At 40.1% G+C, this 19,179-nt stretch overlaps 1 pseudogene; it reads right to left on the reverse strand.

The window, feature by feature from the left end:
* On the reverse strand, positions 9,086 to 9,928 carry OR10J1BP (olfactory receptor family 10 subfamily J member 1B, pseudogene; annotated as a pseudogene).

Below are 19,179 nucleotides of genomic sequence, written 5' to 3' on the forward strand. Positions count from 1 at the left end.
CAAATAATTCTAAAATTTGTATGGAAGCACAAAAGATTGCAAATAGTCAAAAGAAATCTTGAAAAAGAACAAAGCTGGAGATATCATGCTTTCCAATTTCAAACTACACTATAAAGCTATAGTAACCCAAATAGTGTGGTACCAGCACAAAAACAGACACATAGGCCAATGGAACAGACTAGAAAGCCCAGAAATAAACCAATGCTTATAAGGTCAATTGCTCTCAGTCACTCAGTTGTGTCTGACTCTTTGCAATCCCACAGACTCTAGCCTGCTAGGCTCATCTGCCTATGGAATTCTCCAGGCAAGAATACTAGAGTGAGTTGCCATTTCCTACTCCAGGGGATTTTCCTGACCCAAGGATCAAACCCATATCTCCTGCATTGACAGGCAGATTCTTTATCACTATGCTATCTAGGAAGCCCATATGGTCAATTGATCTATGACAAATGAGGCAAAAATATAAAGTGAGAAAAAATTCTCTTCAGTAATGATGTTGGGAAAACTTAGCAGCTACATGCTGCCAAAATTAAATTGGATCACTTTCTTATACCTCATACAAATGTAAACTCAAAATGGATAACAGATTTAAACATTAGATCAGAAATTATAAAACTCCTAGAAGAAAACATAGGCAGTAAATCCTTTTCCATTGGTCTAAGCAATGCATTTTTTGGATCTGTCTCCTTAGACAAGGACAACAAAGTTAAAAATAAATAAATAAATATCAAACTAAAAAGCTTTTGCACAGTGATGGAAGCCATCAACAAAACATATAAAGGCAACTGACTGAAAGGGAAAAGGTATTTGCAAATGATATATCTGTTAAGGGGTTAATGTCTAAAATGCACAAAGAACTCATTCAACTCAAAAAAAAAAAAAAAAAGTGATTAAAAATGAGTAGAGGGCCTGAATAGACATTTTTCCAAAGAGAACACATAGGATAGCCAACAGACCACATGAATAGACGCTCAGTAACACTAGCTATCAGGAAATGCAAATCAAAACCACAATGAGATATCACCTTGAACCTGTCAGAATGGCTATTAAAAAAATTTCCTAAGCAAATAGGAAATTTTGGCCAAGTGAGAGAAAGAAGCCCTTTTATACTTGGTGAATATGTAAATTGATGCATATACTATGGAAAATGGTATGGAGGTTCCTCAAAAAAATTAAAAACACATTTATTTTTGCTTTTATTTCTGATATTCTGGGAGGTGGGTCATAGAGGATCCTGCTGTGATGTATGTTAGAGAGTGTTTTGCCTATGTTCTCCTCTAGGAGTTTTATAGTTTCTGGTCTTATGTTTAGATCTTTAATCCATTTTGAGTTTATTTTTGTGTATGGTGTTAGAAAGTGGTCTAGTTTCATTCTTTTACAAGTGGTTGACCAGTTTTCCCAGCACCACTTGTTAAAGAGATTGTCTTTAATCCATTGTATATTCTTGCCTCCTTTGTCAAAGATAAGGTGTCCATATATGCGTGGATTTATCTCTGGGCTTTCTATTTTGTTCCATTGATCTATATTTCTGTCTTTGTGCCAGTACCATACTGTCTTGATAACTGTGGCTTTGTAGTAGAGCCTGAGGTCAGGTAGGTTGATTCCTCCAGTTCCATTCTTCTTTCTCAAGATTGCTTTGGCTATTCGAGGTTTTTTGTATTTCCATACAAATTGTGAAATTATTTGTTCTAGCTCTGTGAAGAATACTGTTGGTAGCTTGATAGGGATTGCATTGAATCTATAAATTGCTTTGGGTAGTATACTCATTTTCACTATATTGATTCTTCCAATCCATGAACATGGTATATTTCTCCATCTATTAGTGTCCTCTTTGATTTCTTTCACCAGTGTTTTATAGTTTTCTATATATAGGTCTTTAGTTTCTTTAGGTAGATATATTCCTAAGTATTTTATTCTTTCCGTTGCAATGGTGAATGGAATTGTTTCCTTAATTTCTCTTTCTGTTTTCTCATTATTAGTGTATAGGAATGCAAGGGATTTCTGTGTGTTGATTTTATATCCTGCAACTTTACTATATTCATTGATTATTTCTAGTAATTTTCTGGTGGAGTCTTTAGGGTTTTCTATGTAGAGGATCATGTCATCTGCAAATAGTGAGAGTTTTACTTCTTCTTTTCCAATTTGGATTCCTTTTATTTCTTTTTCTGCTCTGATTGCTGTGGCCAAAACTTCCAAAACTATGTTGAATAGTAATGGTGAAAGTGGGCACCCTTGTCTTGTTCCTGACTTTAGAGGAAATGCTTTCAATTTTTCACCATTGAGGATAATGTTTGCTGTGGGTTTGTCATATATAGCTTTTATTATGTTGAGGTATGTTCCTTCTATTCCTGCTTTCTGGAGAGTTTTTATCATAAATGGGTGTTGAATTTTGTCAAAGGCTTTCTCTGCATCTATTGAGATAATCATATGGTTTTTATTTTTCAATTTGTTAATGTGGTGTATTACATTGATTGATTTGTGGATATTGAAGAATCCTTGCATCCCTGGGATAAAGCCCACTTGGTCATGGTGTATGATCTTTTTAATGTGTTGTTGGATTCTGATTGTTAGAATTTTGTTAAGGATTTTTGCATCTATGTTCATCAGTGATATTGGCCTGTAGTTTTAACCTTAAAAGCTTCTGCACATCAAAGGAAACTATCAGCAAGGTGAAAAGACAGCCTTCAGAATGGGAGAAAATAATAGCAAATGAAGCAACTGACAAACAACTAATCTCAAAAATACACAAGCAACTCCTACAGCTCAACTACAGAAAAATAAATGACCCAATCAAAAAATGGGCCAAAGAACTAAATAGACATTTCTCCAAAGAAGACATACAGATGGCTAACAAACACATGAAAAGATGCTCAACATCACTCATTATCAGAGAAATGCAAATCAAGACCACTATGAGGTACCATTTCACACCAGTCAGAATGGCTGCGATCCAAAAGTCTACAAATAATAAATGTTGGAGAGGGTGTGGAAAAAAGGGAACCCTCTTACACTGTTGGTGGGAATGCAAACTAGTACAGCCACTATGGAGAACAGTGTGGAGATTCCTTAAAAAACTGGAAATAGAACTGCCTTATGATCCAGCAATCGCACTGCTGGGCATACACACTGAGGAAACCAGAAGGGAAAGAGACACGTGTACCCCAATGTTCATCGCAGCACTGTTTATAATAGCCAGGACATGGAAGCAACCTAGATGTCCATCAGCAGATGAATGGATAAGAAAGCTGTGGTACATATACACAATGGAGTATTACTCAGCCATTAAAAAGAATTCATTTGAATCAGTTCTAATGAGGTGGATGAAACTGGAGCCTATTATACAGAGTGAAGTAAGCCAGAAGGAAAAACACCAATACAGTATACTAACGCATATATATAGAATTTAGAAAGATGATAACAATAACCCTGTGTACGAGACAGCAAAAGAGACACTGATGTATAGAACAGTCTTATGGACTCTGCGGGAGAGGGAGAGGGTGGGAAGATTTGGGAGAATGGCATTGAAACATGTAAAATATCATGTATGAAACGAGATGCCAGTCCAGGTTCAATGCTGGATGCTTGGGGCTAGTGCACTGGGATGACCCAGAGGGATGGTATGGGGAGGCAGGAGGGAGGAGGGTTCAGGATGGGGAGCACATGTATACCTGTGATGGATTCATTTTGATATTTGGCAAAACTAATACAATTATATAAAGTTTAAAAACAAAATAAAATTAAAAAAAAAACACATTTATTATATAATACAACAATTCCACTCCTGGGTATCTATACAAAGAAATTAAGACTCATTTGAGGAGATATATGCACCCCTATTTTTATTGCAGCATAATTTTACAATAGCCAAGATATGAAAGCAAACTAAGTACCCACTGATAGATGAGTACATGAGAAGAGGTGATGCACGTATGCGCGCGCGCACACACACACACACACACACACACACACTGAAGTATCAGTCATTCGTAAAAAAGAATGAAATCTTGCCATTTGCAACAATGTAAATGGACCTAGAGGTTATTATATTAAGTGAAATAAATCAAGCCAAGAAAGAAAAATATGGGCTTCCCTGGTGGCTCATGGGTAAAGAATTCACGTGCTAATGCAGGAGACACGGGTTCAGTCCTTGATCTGGGATGTTCCCCCATGCTGTGGAGCAATTAAGCCGGTGTGCCACAACTATTGAGCCTGCGCTCTCTAACTCAGGAGCCACAACTAATGAGCCCACGTGCCACAACTACTGGAGCCCATGTGCCCTGCAGCCCATGCTCTGCAACAAGAGAAGCCACTGCAGTAAGAAGCCTGCACACTGCAATGAAGAGTAGCCCAGCTGGCCACAACGAGAGAAAAGCCCACGCATCAACAGAGAACCAGAACAGCCAAAAATAAATAAGTGAAGATTTTTTTTAAAGACAAATCCTTTACGATTTCATTTATATATGTAGTCTAAAAAAACCAAACAGACAGAAACAGACTTATGGAAAAAAATAAAAAAAGCTTTGGTTTTTGCCAAAGGTGCTGGGAATGTGGGAATGGACCAAATAGGTGGAGTGGAGTAAGAGGTATAAACTTCCAGTTACACAACGAATAAGTCATGGGGGTGTTATGTACAGCATCGGTAATACAAGAATATTATAGTCACTTTATATAGTAACAGATCATTACTAAGCTTATTGAAGAGATTATTTCATAGTGTACACAAATGTTGAAACACTATACTGTACACCTGAAACTGATATTGCATGTCAACTATACTTCAATTAAAAAATGAGAAATGAGTCAGAAATCTATTTCAATATTCTCTATATTCCCTCCATCTCATCTCGTATTTTACTTTCATCCTAAAGGCCTTGCGTCTTCCCACACTTCCATGAGCGGAGATGCTGGTTAAAGATTCACTCACAGGACCTTGTGGAATTGAGAAAATTTGTGACTCAACCAGGAATACAGAGTTAATAAGTGAGAGACCCAGGGCCTGAATTCAGTCTACTGACTCCCACTCTTCCTGTTCCTCATGGTGCAGCTGGCAGTGTGTGACTGGTACAGTTGGGTTCCAAACCAAAGTCCACCATGTTGCCCCAGCGTTCACAAAAGAGAACTCTCCTCTTATGGGAAGTAGATTTGTCTAAACAAATCTAAGGATCTGCTCAGTAGGGTTGGGAAGGTAAAGACATGAAGAATATTTATTTTTATTGGAGCTAGAACTGAGTTTCTTACCAGACTTACAGCTTGAGCTGTTGCAGGTTCTCTAACAAATGAGAGCACTATAGACCACAGTAGTGACTTAAAAAATCTCACTGTTAAACACGTAGCCTCACTCTCTACCAGTGATAGGGAGTGATATGTGATTAAGGAGAAGTGAATTGACTGGCCAAGAACCTGAATTTGTCTTCCCTTATTTCTGATTCAAAAATATTTACTAGAACTAAAAGTTTCTTACTTTTGTGCTCTCATTACCTGTTTAAAGTTTTCATTTAGCATTCATCTTTCTGCCAAATGTATGTTATGTATTATATTTGATATAATGCTTGTGTATATTATATGTTACACTATGTATTTTATATATTACATATATTGCAATCAGCATAATTTACCACTGTACTCCCAGCACTTAGCACTGGATCTAACCCCTTTAAGTAACGGCCAGGTTTGCTTGTGAAGCTCTAAATGCTTTTCTTGGATTTGATTTAATATGGGAGGAAGTAGATAGTCATGTTCCCTAAAATCTTAACTGATTCTATATGAATAAGACTGTACAGCTTGAACTGCTGGTGGAAATGCTCTTCCTTTGAGGATCTGCATTGTCTAGAATGAGGATCCCAGGTGACTATTTCACAGAGGATTCTTCTCTTTTGAAAAAGGCTCAGGGATGAGGTTTTGTTTTATTTGGGAAGTCGAAGGCCCTGGGGGATTTGAACTTTGCTTAGCTTGATTTCTCTTGTCCATCATTATCTATACTGTGAGTTGCCCTTGAATGGTGATATACTCTGTGTGAGTGTTAGTTGCTCAGTCGTGTCCCCATTGCGACCCCATGGACTATAAACCCGCCAGACTCCTCTGTCTATGGGATTACCCAGGCAAGAATGCTGGAGTGGGCTGCCGTTTCCTTCTCCAGGGGATCTTCCCAACCCAGGGATCAATCCTGTGTCTCCTGAATTACAGGCATTTTCTTTACCATATACTCTAGGTAAACAGAAAATGCCAGCCAGGTGGTGTAAATTCAATTCTGCCTTCATCACTTTTCTGTCTTAGCCTTATTATCTGTACAGTTGGGAGCCTTATCCCTGCCTTCCTCCAAGGACTCTTCTGAAGACCTAGTGAGATAATTTCCGGGAAAGCGTTTTGCCACATTATGGAAGAGTTACTTGCCATAAAATGATTCTGGGCATGAGTAGTAACCAAAATAATCCTAAGGAACAGGAAAGGTTCTTCTTGGGTTGTTTAATCCAGCCAAATATTCAGTGAGAGGCTGGAACTGTTTAGCAGTTCAGAAGTTCTGTGGCTAGGTCCTGAATGGGCTGTAGAAAAGGCTGTTGAAAACATCTGATTCTATAGTGTGTGACTGTGAAGCTATTCTGTTCAAACAAGGCTTCTGGAAAACCTGGGTGATAAATATTCTAGAAGTCCACAGTGATAAGCTATTCTGAATGATGCCTGTCAGCAGCTGCATAGTCCTTAGCCCTAGGAGATGGTCCTATACATAGATCAAGACAGCCCTATTGCCCAGGTAACAAACATTTATTTCACTGAAGCTCAGCATGCAGGACTCTTTCTTGGTTTGATGAGATTAGCTTTATATAGATCACAAAAAAATATCCCAAGGCTTATGTCTTTGTTATTAATTATTAAACATGCTTTGCCCATTTCTCTATCACATTGCATTATGGTGAGTTCTGTGCAATCCTATCTCCCCTGCAAGACTAGAAGCTCCTTTGTTCAAGGAATAGTGCAGTTTATTCTGATATTTTCCTTGTCTAGTCCAGCATCTGGCATATAGTAAAGATTCCATGAATGCTTATTGAAAGACTGTCAAACCTTTTGCCTGCAATACTTTGTTTTTCATCATTCAGTTTTTTTATTTTCCAGTTAACAATTTCTCTTAATTTCTTTTAGCCATTTTATATACTCAGAGAACTTTAGGCATACTTTGATAGTTGCCATTGCTTCTATTGATCCTGAGAGTGGGCCTGGTATTTCTGTTATGGTCTGGAGAGCAGACACATGTGCTGTTTGGGTCTCTGTACCTTCTTTTGAAGACTCTTCTGAGTAATGAGTCTACCCTTTAATTCTAGTGCAAGTTGTGTTCAGGGGCCATCATGTCCCCATGTCTGAAGTCTAGCCTAGACACTGACTTGACAGCTAGTCCCTTCTTCTCCTCACCAGGTACTCATTTGAATCACAAGCCCCAAATCTACATGAAGTTCCTTGGTCAGCCTCTGCTCCCCTGCTCTCTATGACTGTCTGATTCGACTTCATCACAAGGGCATAATTATTTCTATGTGTGACATCCAAATATTATAGCCTTATTTCCTTTTGCCCCACTATTTTCTTGGCTTAGAGACTATAGATTCATACAACTTCTTAGATATTTTGGTGGAGCTAAGTAAGGACAACAAGGATGGCAGAAATTCACATAGATGCCTCATAAACTGAATCCTAGTTTTCCTGAGTCTTAGGTGATTCTGACTGTTTAAAAGTTGAAGCTAGAATTCCTTCAGCAAGTCCTTCACAAGCTGACTCCATCTCACCCTTCTGGTCTTATCTCTCCATTTCTTTTCTTGTACCCCACTGTCAGCACACAGTCACTTTTCATTTCCTGAACATTCCTCTTACTTTCATACATGTGAATACATTATTACTTCTCTTTGAAATTCTTTTCCTATAAAAACTTGCCCATCAGATAATCTCTTCTTGTAAGTGTTTTAAGACCAGTCCAGATTACAGATCATCTCCTCTCTGAAGATTTCTGACATCTCCAATGAAGTTTCTCTTTGTTTCTCTCTCTCCTATTTCCCTTCAATTGTCAATACATCACTTGATGTGTAGAAGTGAAACTATATATTTATTTAAAGATTTCTTTTTGATGTGGACCGTTTTTAAAGTCTTTATTGAATTTGTTACAATATTACTTCTGTTTTATGTTTTGGTTTTTTGGTTGCCCAGCATGTGGGATCTTAGCTTCCTGACCAGGGTTAAACCCGCACTCCCTGCATTGGAAGGTGAAGTCTTAACCATTGGAAGTGGTTAAACTAGGGAAGTTCCAAATCCGAATTTTTAAATGTTTGCCTTTGTCACTAGAGTTTGAGTTTTTTGAAGCCAGGCAATAAGGTTTCTTTTCATTTTTGTTTCCCCAGACCCAGTCTACCACCTGGTTCATCCACATTGCCCATTACTTGCTTTCTGGATTAATGGCGGCTGAACTGACCTGGGAGGATCTTGGGATGTGCCCTCAAATGACTGTTAACATGGCTGACAAGATTGCTAGGATCTCTAATTAAACTGTCAGTGGTCACCATCTTTAATAAACAGTTTTGCTAGAAACTGGGATAAATTAAGTTTCTGGGAGAGGAAATCTGTTTTCTCCCTCATTCTGAGGCTACTTTTCCTGTCCACACAGTGATTTATGACTTGGTATGTCATGTATAAACAGATTCCAACAGAGAGTCCAGATTGAGAAATTCTCATGCTCTTAAGAAGGAAGGAAGGGATTATAGGGAAAAATGTATGTCCTTGATTCTGTTTTTTTTCTAAAGGACCCTCTTCACTAAGCAGAGAGCCACAAGGAAACCAAGAGGTCAGTGAAAACTCCTTGGCCCACACTACTCTTCAACCTCTTCTTCAGGCATATCCCATCCTTGTTTGTTTAATTATCCATAAAAATAGGGCCAGCACTTCACCCAGGGACTTTATTTAAAGCTTCCAGACTCCTAGTTGGATGCTGCTTCAGTTCCTCTCTTTTCCTCCTCCGCAAGGGGCAGGTCTCCGGGAGCCAAGGATATGGGGCTCAGCTCCTCACAGTCCTGCTTAGAGTGCTAAGAGCCTCAGAAAACCAGTCCCCAGACTGTCAGGAAAGCTTCCTGCCAATGGCCCGGAGCAGAGCATCCTTGGCCTCTTTGTTCCTCAGGGTGTACACCACAGGGTTCAGTAGTGGGGTGACGACAGTGTAGGTCACTGAGATCAGCTGATCCTCATCCTTGCTGTTCTCTGACTTGGGCTTGAGGTAGGCAATGGAGGCACAGCCATAGTGGACAATGACCACAGTGAGGTGGGAGGCGCAGGTGGCAAAGGCCTTCTTCCGACCTTCAGCTGAGGCAATTTTAAGGATGGTGGAGATGATGAGGATGTAAGAGATGAAGACCAGACCCATAGGCACAACGAGCACGAAAACACTGATGATCAAAGTCAGGATCTCATTGACAGTCGTGTCAATGCAGGAGAGCTTCATCACAGGCCGGATGTCACAGAAGAAGTGGGCCACCTTTGTGGCACAGAAGGGTAACCTGAATACAGATGTTACCTGTGTCATGGCCACAATCAGCCCGATGCTGCAGGCCCCCCACACCAGCTGGATGCACACCCTCCTGTTCATGATAACTGTGTACCTCAAGGGATGGCAAATGGCCACATAGCGGTCGTAGCCCATCGCTGTGAGCAGGAAGCAGTTAGTGATCCCAAAGGTTACAAAAAAGAACATCTGTGTGGCACAACCTGCCAATGAAATGGACTGGCTCATACCCACAAGGCTGGACAGCATTCTTGGAAGGATAACTAGTGTATATATAGTCTCTGAAGTGGACAGCATGCTGAGGAAGAAGTACATGGGGGTATGGAGATGATGATCGATTCGGATAATGATCACGATAATTATATTACCTGCTAGGGTTAAGATGTATGGTGCAAGAAACATCACAAAAAGAGTGAGCTGGTGCTCGTGGAAGCTGGAGAAACCTTGTAAAACAAACTCAGTGGTGAGAGTGTGGTTCTCGCTCTTCGTTGAGTGGCCACTAGATTGGAAGTGTAGGAGAATAAAAGTTACATAATCTCAGTAAAGCAATTTAATCCATTTCTGAAACTGAACTTTGTTCTCCTTTATTAACCTGGGGATACATTTTCCAGTGGCAGTGGAATACAGTTAATCTTTAGGTTTACTGATCTTCATTTAAAATATTTTTGTTCTGTGCCCATCCATTATAATACAATTTCCTATGCATGCTAGAATCATCTAAGTTTTTCCCCTGCACTGTATAACCATGTACATTCCCACTTCACTGTACTCTTCATCCTTGTCATCTGGAATGCTCATCCTATCTTCCTCCTCTTAAGTAAATTGTCCTCAAGACTAATGCATGTCTTCTCCTCCATTAATGCATATTGTCCTCTGAAATTTTCATGTTTGGATTATTGTCATCCGTCTGTGCACTCTGTGGCTTTATACCTTTTACATCTGCGTATCTCACTGACTCAGGATTATGCATGAATTTGATGCTTGAAAACAACTTGTTTAGGGATTGACTGGAAAGTTCTTTTATTTCAGGGCTGTGAATCATCCCCTTGCATATCCTTTAGGAAATAAAAGCAAAGCAGATTCAGAAATGTTCATCTTGTTTTCAAGAAGGAAAAGGTGAATCTTAGCCAGCCACCATCAACACTGCTGTCTGAATGATGGAAGTTGGCTGACACTTCATAGCACTGACTCACGTATATTGTAAACCATGGTACATCTTCATTTTCCCTAAACTAGAAGGCAAATTTACAGCCAATACAACTTTGTGAGTAGGAATACACCTACTCTGCAGAGGTGAACAATCGTACCAGGGAAGATGCAGCAAATTCATGTGTCCTTCATCTAAAGTAAAAGCAGGCTCTGAATATAAAGAACAGAGTTACACTAAACATACATCATTTTGTTGAAAGATGGGGCTCAGTCCAATTCATGTAATATTTCACATTTAGGTTCCTTTAGACAGTAAGTTCCTGTAGGCTATTTAAATTATATTCTGATTTCCTTATGCATATTCAGAAAAAGACTTTTTGCATAAAGTAAATCATATCAGTGAGGAAGCTTAGTAGACATAGAGACCTCCTTCTAGTTCATAAAAACTTACTTAAGAGAAATTGAAGACCAGCTGTTAATCACTTACATTAAGAATGCTAAAAGAGAGTAAAGTTGCAACAGAAAATATTTCCCAATAGGGAAATTCATTTGACTTAAAATACATGGCTAAAGACAGTTATCTTCTGAGAGGCCTCTAGGCATAAACTAGGCAGTGGTCCAGCCATGGGGTGGTATGGCACCTCTACTATGAAATAAAAAATGTGTGTTAGAGCTTTTGATTGTTCTAATGATGGTCACGGATGCTGCTAGCAATTAGTGGTGCTAAATGTCCTGCAGTACATGTGATGATCCCACTCAAGGAAGAACTTTCCTATTCCAAATACCAATAGGGCTTCTCCCAAGAAACCCAGGGCTAGAGTGTCATCTGATTCTGGCTGAAGTCTAACTGTCTTGAGGTGGATGAATGGCTGCTATAACCTGATTAGTATCCACCACCCTATGGAGCCTATAATTCTTCCAAAAAAATCAAGGGCAAGACAAGCAAACATAAGCTAATGAAGACCTACCCCAGTTATAACAAGAACTGTTATACACCATAAGTTAAAGTTGTCCATGAGCAATAACACCCAAGTCAGTTCTTTTTCTAAAGAACACTTGCCTGTAACTGCCTAGAGCTGAGGCACAACAAGAGAGCTCAGCTTGAGGAGGCTGAGGAGTGAAGATGTAAGCGTCTGACTCTCTTGGCCTCAGGGTGCAGGTCAGGGAAGGGCAAGGTAACCAAAAAGAACTGTGACAGGTTGAGCGGGTAGCAGGTAAATACAAACTGGCAGGAACGTGGTTGGGCTTGGGAGCTGCAGTCATCCTTGACAGCCCCTGTGTGGAGAAGTCTTCAAAGCCAAAGAAGGAGTTCCCCCAGGAGCAGCCAGTGGGGCTCCTGGAGGTAACTCCCTGTAGACATCCTCAGAGCCACACTGGGGCTGGGAGGATACAGACAGTAGGTTCCTGGGGGGCTCATTATGTGTAGGGCTTATTTACCCAATCCTAGGGATGGCATTTGGGGAGTCTGGGGAGAGTTTTTGCTTCAAGGAGCAACAGAATTAGAGGAAGCTGGTTTATTTAGTTCACTGTAACTTGTTCAAATAAGCACATTATTATTGGCCAGTTAGCTCAGTTGGTTAGTGTGGTATTAATAATAAAATAATGAATAAGTACATTGTGCTTTTTTACATATGTGCCTTGGAAATCCATAGTTTACAAATCTAGGCAGCTCAAGCTTGGAGCCATATTACTTTGGATCTCATGAATTTTAACTCCCCTCCCTTTTTTTTATAGGGAGGATTTCTACCCAGGGTTCTCTCTTTGGAATGAAAGTAGTCAAATATGGCCATGGTTCTGCAGAGAACAGTTCATGCTGCCTGTCTTTCTGCCCCTGTGACATTCAGAATTGGGAGACATTTTCTTTAGATCCAGGGATCCTCTCTTGGGGGTTAGGAAACAGAGATGAGCCTCTGAACATTGTTCTCATTACTCAGATTACCTCCTCCTCTCCATTTGGCAAACTTCTACTAGTTTGTCGAGTTTCAGCCTCAGAATTTACTTTTCACTGAAGACTTTCCATGAGTTAGTTTATTGCTTCTATAACATTGTCTTTCTTTAAAATGAGGTATTATCTATGTCCATTCATTCTTGGAGCACTAAGCATATGCTGGACCTTGTGCTCATTGCTGGGCAAACAGCAGTGGATGAGATGCTTTATAAACCTTTGAAGGGCTCACTGTTTAGTTACACTAAAGTCACTAAGTCATGTCTGATTCTTTGCAATCCCATGGACCGCAGTATGCCAGGCTTCCCTGCCCTTCACTATCTCCCAGAGTTTGCTCAAACTCATGTCCATTGAGTTGGTGATGCTGTCCAACCATCTCAACCTCTGTTGCCCACTTTTCATTCTGCTCTCAATCTTTGCCAACATTAGGGTCTTTTCCAATGAGTCGGTTCTTTGCAACAGGTAGCCAAAGGATTGAAGCTTCAGCATCAATCCTTCCAATGAACATTCAGGGATAATTTCCTTTTGGATTAACTGGTTTGATCTCCTTTATGTCCAAGGGACTCTCAAGAGTCTTCTCCAGCGCCACAGTTCAAAAGCATCAATTCTTCAGTACTCAGCCTTCTTTATGGTCCAACTCTCACATCCATACGTGACTACTGGAAAAACCATAGCTTTGACTAGATGAACCTTTGCTGGCAAACTGATGCTTCTGCTTCTTAATACATTGTCTAGATTTGTCATAGCTTTTCTTCCAAAGAGTAAGTATCTTTTAATTTCATGGCTGCAGTCAGTATCCACAGTGGTTTTGGAGCCCAAGAAGATAAAATCTGCCACTGTTTCCATGGCTTCCCCATCTATTTGCCATGAAGTGATGGGACCAGATGCCATGATCTTTGTTTTTTGAATATTGAGTTTTAAGCCAGCTTTTTCACTCTTCTCTTTCACCTTCGTCAAGAGGCTCTTTAGTTCTTCTTCGCTTTCTGCCATTAGAGACTGCATATCTGAGACTGTTGATATTTTTCCTGGTAATCCTTATTCCAGCTTGTGCTTCATCCAACCTGGTATTTCCCATGATGTACTCTGCATGTAAGTTAAATAATCAGAGTGGCAGTATACGTTGTTGATGTACTCCTTTCAAGAACCCCATGAACAGTATGAAAGAGCAAAAAGATATGACACCAGAAGATGAGCCCCCCAGCTTGGTAAAGAGTGGAGAAATAGCTCCAGAAAGAATGAAGAGGCCAGGCCAAAGCAGAAATGATGCTCAGTTGTGATATATCTGGTGGTAAAAGTAAAGTTCAATGCTATAAAGAACAATATTGCATAGGAATCTGGAATGTTAGGTCTATGAATCAAGGTAAATTGGATGTGGTCAAGTAGGAGATGGCAAGAGTGAACATCAACATTTTAGGAATCAGTGAACTAAAATGGACAGGGAAAGGTGAATTTAATTCAGATGACCATTATATATACCACTGTCGTCAAGAATCCCTTAAAAGATTACTAAATGGAATAGTCCTCATAGTCAACAAAAAGAGTCCAAAATACAGTACTTGGGTACAATCTCAAAAAGAATAATCTTAGTTTGTTAACAAGGCAAACCGTTCAACATCACAGTAATCTAAGTCTATGCCCCAATCACTAATGCCAAAGAAGCTGAAGCTGAGAAGTTCTACAGACCTGCAAAACCTTCTAGAACTAACACCAAGAAAAGATGTCCTTTTAATTTTAGGGGGTTGGAATGCAAAACTAGGAAGTCAAGAGATGCCTGGAGTAGCAGGCAAGTTTGGCCTTAGAGTACAAAGTGAAACAGGGCAAAGGCTAACAGAGTTTTGCCAAGAGAGCACACTGGTTATAGCAAACACCCTCTTCCAACAACACAAGAGAAGACTCTACACATGGACATGATCAGATGGTCAACACCAAAATCAGATTGATTATATTCTTTGAAACCGAAGATGGAGAAGCTGTATACAGTCAACAAAAACAAGACCGGGAGCTGACTGTGGCTCAGATCATGAGCTCCTCATTGCAAAATTCAGGCTTAAATTGAAGAAAGTAGGAAAAACCACTAGGCTATTCAGGTATGACCTAAATCAAATCCCTTATGATTATACAGTTATAAGTGATAGACAAGTAGACTGAAATAATGCCACAAGTAAGTGGGACAGGAAGAAGATGGTTCTTGATTAGACTCAGGTTGATTACAGAAAAATATGTTGTAGGTAAAGTAAGACCAGTTTACAAAAAATTTTAGAATTGCTTCCCAGGTGGCACAGTGGTAAAGAAGCCACCTGCCAAGCAGCAGACACAGGAGTTGTGGGTTCAATCCTTGGGTTGGAAAAATCCCACAGAGTAGGAAATGGCAACCCACTTCAGTAGTCTTGGCTGGAAAATTTCATGGACAGAGGAGCCTGGTGGACTATAGTCCATGGAGTCGCAAAGAGTAGGTACAGCTGAACACACACACAGAGACTTCATCACTTTTAAGGGCCTTTCAAATTATTATTTCACTTATCCCTCCTGTTCATGGGCTTCACTGTCCTTAGCAACTTGTCTCTAAAGGACCACCAGCCCTCATCAGCTACCCTGCACCCTCTTCTTGTTTCTCTGGTGATTTTGTTCCATGCTGGTAAAAAAAAAAGATACTCAGCACTGGAATTTTATAGATTGATTTGGCAGCAGTACAAAGATGGATTTGAGGTTGGTGAAAAGAAGCAGCGTGGTTGCTGACACAACAGGTCAGGCCAGAGATAATTGGGATTGATCTATATGGGTTGACAATGGCCCATAAGAGAGGGAGAGGTAGGACAGACATATGAGGAAAACCAAGAGGGCTTATAACTGAATCAATGTATGGAGCAAGGGAGAAGAAAGAACGAATCATTATATAAACTACTCCCATCAGGTTCATTCACATCAGTTCCCTGATTATTCATAATATGCATAGCTTTTTGTAATAACTGATAAATCAAATAAATGATCTTTATATTAAATTATCATTAGGTATGATTGGTGGCTATAGGATCTCAGCAGCAAGAGTAGAACTGAGCAAAATAGCCCAGTGCTTTATGATGCCATTGCTTTGGGACAAATCAGGAAGATTTTGGAAATGGGGCCCTTGGTAGATGGTATAAAAATGTGGTGCTGGGGAAAAAGAGGTTTTCAGCTTCTGAGTCAACTAATATTTATTGAATACTTTCACACTTTTTTGTCTCACTTAATCCTCCAAATGACCCTATAAAGTCATTAGTACTATTTCATTTTACAGAGGATAAGTTATGAGGAATCTATTACTCCATCAACAGTAAGTCTGTTGGTTCAGTTCAGTTCAGTCAGTCGTGTCTGACTCTTTGTGACCCCATGGACTGCAGCACGCCAGGTTTCCCTATTTGGTGCTAAATGGAAATGAATGTGTGGTGACTATAAAAACAAAACTGGGGAAACAGCCAAGAAGATCTGCTATAAACTGCTTAATTTGGGGACCATATTCAAGTAGTCCTAGTTTATGCATGCCATTCACAGTAGTTTAGGATCCCAGGTCAAAGCCCTCCTAATGATGTTTTAGGATTGTCAACGGGAGTCTTTCAGAGCCACGAATAGGACTCACAACATGGTTAACTGAGGTCAGCATTGTGCCTGAGTGTCTTAGCTTGGGCTGCTATAACAGATACCACAGACCATGTGGCTTAAATGACAGGCATTTACTTCTCATTTCTGGAGCCTGGGAATCCAAGATCAAAGTGCTAGAAGATTTGATTCCTTGGTAAGACTTTTCTCTCTGGATTGCAGATGGCTGCCTTTTCTCTGTGTCCTCACATGGTGGAGAAAGAGTGGTAGAGAGAGCCCTTTATCTCTTCTTAAAGGACCCTAATCCCATCACTTCACTTCATGACTAGTAGATGGGGAAACAAGGGAAACAGTGACAGACTTCATTTTCTTGTGCTCCAAAATCACTGCAGATGGTGACTGCAGCCATGAAATTAAAAGACGCTTGCTCCTTGGAAAAAAATCTATGACAAACCTAGACAGCATATTAAAAAGCAGAGACATTAACGACAAAGGTCTGTATAGTGAAAGCTATGGTTTTTCCAATAGACATGTATGGATGTGAGAGTTGGAACATAAAGAAAGCCGAGCACCAAGGAATTGATGGTTTTAAATTATGGTGCTGGAGAAGACTCTTGAGAGTCTCTTGGTCAGAAAGGAGATCAAACCAGTCAATCCTAAAGGAAAAATCAATCCTGAATATTCATTGGAAGGACTGATGCTGAAGCTGAAGCTCCAATATTTTGACCACCTGATGCGAAGAAGTGCCTCATTGGAAAAGACCCAGATTGAAGGCAAGAGGAGAAGGGGACAACAGAGAATGAGATGGTTGGATGGCATCACCTATTCGATGGACGTGAGTTTGATAAAGCTCTGGGAGTTGGTGATGGACAGGGAAGCCTGGTGTGTTGCAGCCCATGGGATTACAAAGAGTCAGACAAGACTAACTGACTGAACTGAGCTGAATCCCATCAGGAGGACCCCACTCACCGTCTTGACCTCATCTAAACCTACTTCTGGCAGGCTCTGTCTCCAAATCCCATCACATAAGAGCTTAATCTCTACAATATGGGGCTGGTGGTAGGAGGACACAGTTCAATCCATAGCACTCAACTTATATATACTTTCAGACTATCCCTGTCTCCATTTTTTTTGGATGTGAATGCTCCAACAGTTCATATCTCCAGCTTGATGAGGGTTGGATAATAATAGTTGTACTACTTATAACAATTGATAGAAAAAAAGGTTCCTGAAAAGAGAACTACGAATTTAGTAATTTGTGCTTTCAAATAATTTATGGTACATTTAAAAATAGTCACACATGTCTATGTAAGTATTTATACATCCTACTTATGAAGGTTGACTGCATACATGAATTCTCAGACTCCTTGCCATGTCTCTGAGGCACCAAGGAGAGAAGTGAGAAAGACTGATGCTCTGAGTATTTGGTCAGACCCGTCAGCGGGTTGGGCACAGGTCAAGGGACTCTGGGTAGGGACATAGAAAGGCAGCTGAGTGGTTTATTATGACATGACAGGTGTATCCAGGAAGTAACTCTTGGAAGACCCTGGAGGATAGTTAGTGCCTTTTACTGTAACATGGGATCAAAGACTAGAGGGGAAGCCTATTTACAAACTCAGGACCTCCTGGGAAGAGGGAACTCATTCTATGAATGACAACTCTGTTGTTAAAACTTCTGCTAAAACTGTCCCTTCAGAGTGAGATAAAAAACAGCATTGGGGTGCTGGGTTGTAGAGCCAATAGCCATCCCGCTTCCTGCTACCTGGAGACATTATGTGTCTGTAACCATTTTGACTCCTCACAATAACCTTGGGTGGTTGATAATTGTCAGCCCCGCTGTGTAGATAGGACACAAAAGCCAGGGAGGTTAAGTGACTATCCCTAGGACACATGCTTATAATATAGGACCCAGGATTGGGGCACATGCTTCTCTGGCCCAAAAGGCTGTACTCCATCTACAATCTTGCACTTTCTCAGCATCTTCTACTTGAGGCTGTCAGCATGTTGAAAGGGGGGAACAGGAACAAAAATAAATATGGGTATGATGTTGGGTACAGAGGTTAATGATCTAATAGTCCAGGTACCTGCTTTCTCCAGTGGACTTTGACCCACTTGAGATTTCCTTTTGTCCTTTCATCTTTGGAACTGTGCTAAGTGGAGAAAGGATAACCAAGATATCTGAGGAGAAAGTATGCTATAATACATGATCTCTGAACTTCCAGACTGATTTTCCAAGATCCAAGGACATTCAAATAAGATTTGAGATGTGTATAAATCCACAATGTATGGAGCTCCTTCTTCTACTAGTCTTTAACAACTATAAAGGAGAAAGCCAGTTCAAATAATCATCATGAGATCATAATGCAGCTATAAATTCTGGGGTGAATTGCTTGTTTTTAAATCTTGATTCTGCCACATACTAGCAATATGACCTTAAGGAATTTACTTAATCTTTTCAGGTCTCAGTTTTCTTGTCTGTAAAATAAGTTTAATAAAACACCTTATAAATTTACAGTGAGGATTAAATGAGTCAAGTGAGTAAACTTATGCCTGCTCTTTAGGAGATATTCAATACATTCACCAAAAAGGGATATCACCAAGGTGTATGTGGCAGGGGGTGGCGGGGGTGGAACGACCTAGGAGTAATGAAATAAAAAAAGAAAAAAGGGAGAAGGACTGTCTGCTGATGCTAATTGTGTTTTAGCTGTCCACAGATTTCTTCCTTCCTTCCTTTCTTCTTTCTGTTCTTTTTTTTCCTGGCCATGTTGTATGGCATGTGGGATCTTAGTTCCCCAACCAGGGATTGAACTAGTGCTCTTGCCTTGGGAGGACAGAGTCTCAATCACTGGACAACCAGGGAAGTCCCCCTTTCTTCATTCTTTTAATAGTTATTGAGTAGTTACTATGTACTGGGCACTGTTTTAACTGCAACAGATGCAGAGAAGACACTCAAAGAGTGACATCTGAGTGATGATATGGGTGTCAC

Source organism: Bos taurus, chromosome 3, assembly GCF_002263795.3.
Source record: "Bos taurus isolate L1 Dominette 01449 registration number 42190680 breed Hereford chromosome 3, ARS-UCD2.0, whole genome shotgun sequence".
Lineage (NCBI taxonomy): Eukaryota > Metazoa > Chordata > Mammalia > Artiodactyla > Bovidae > Bos > Bos taurus.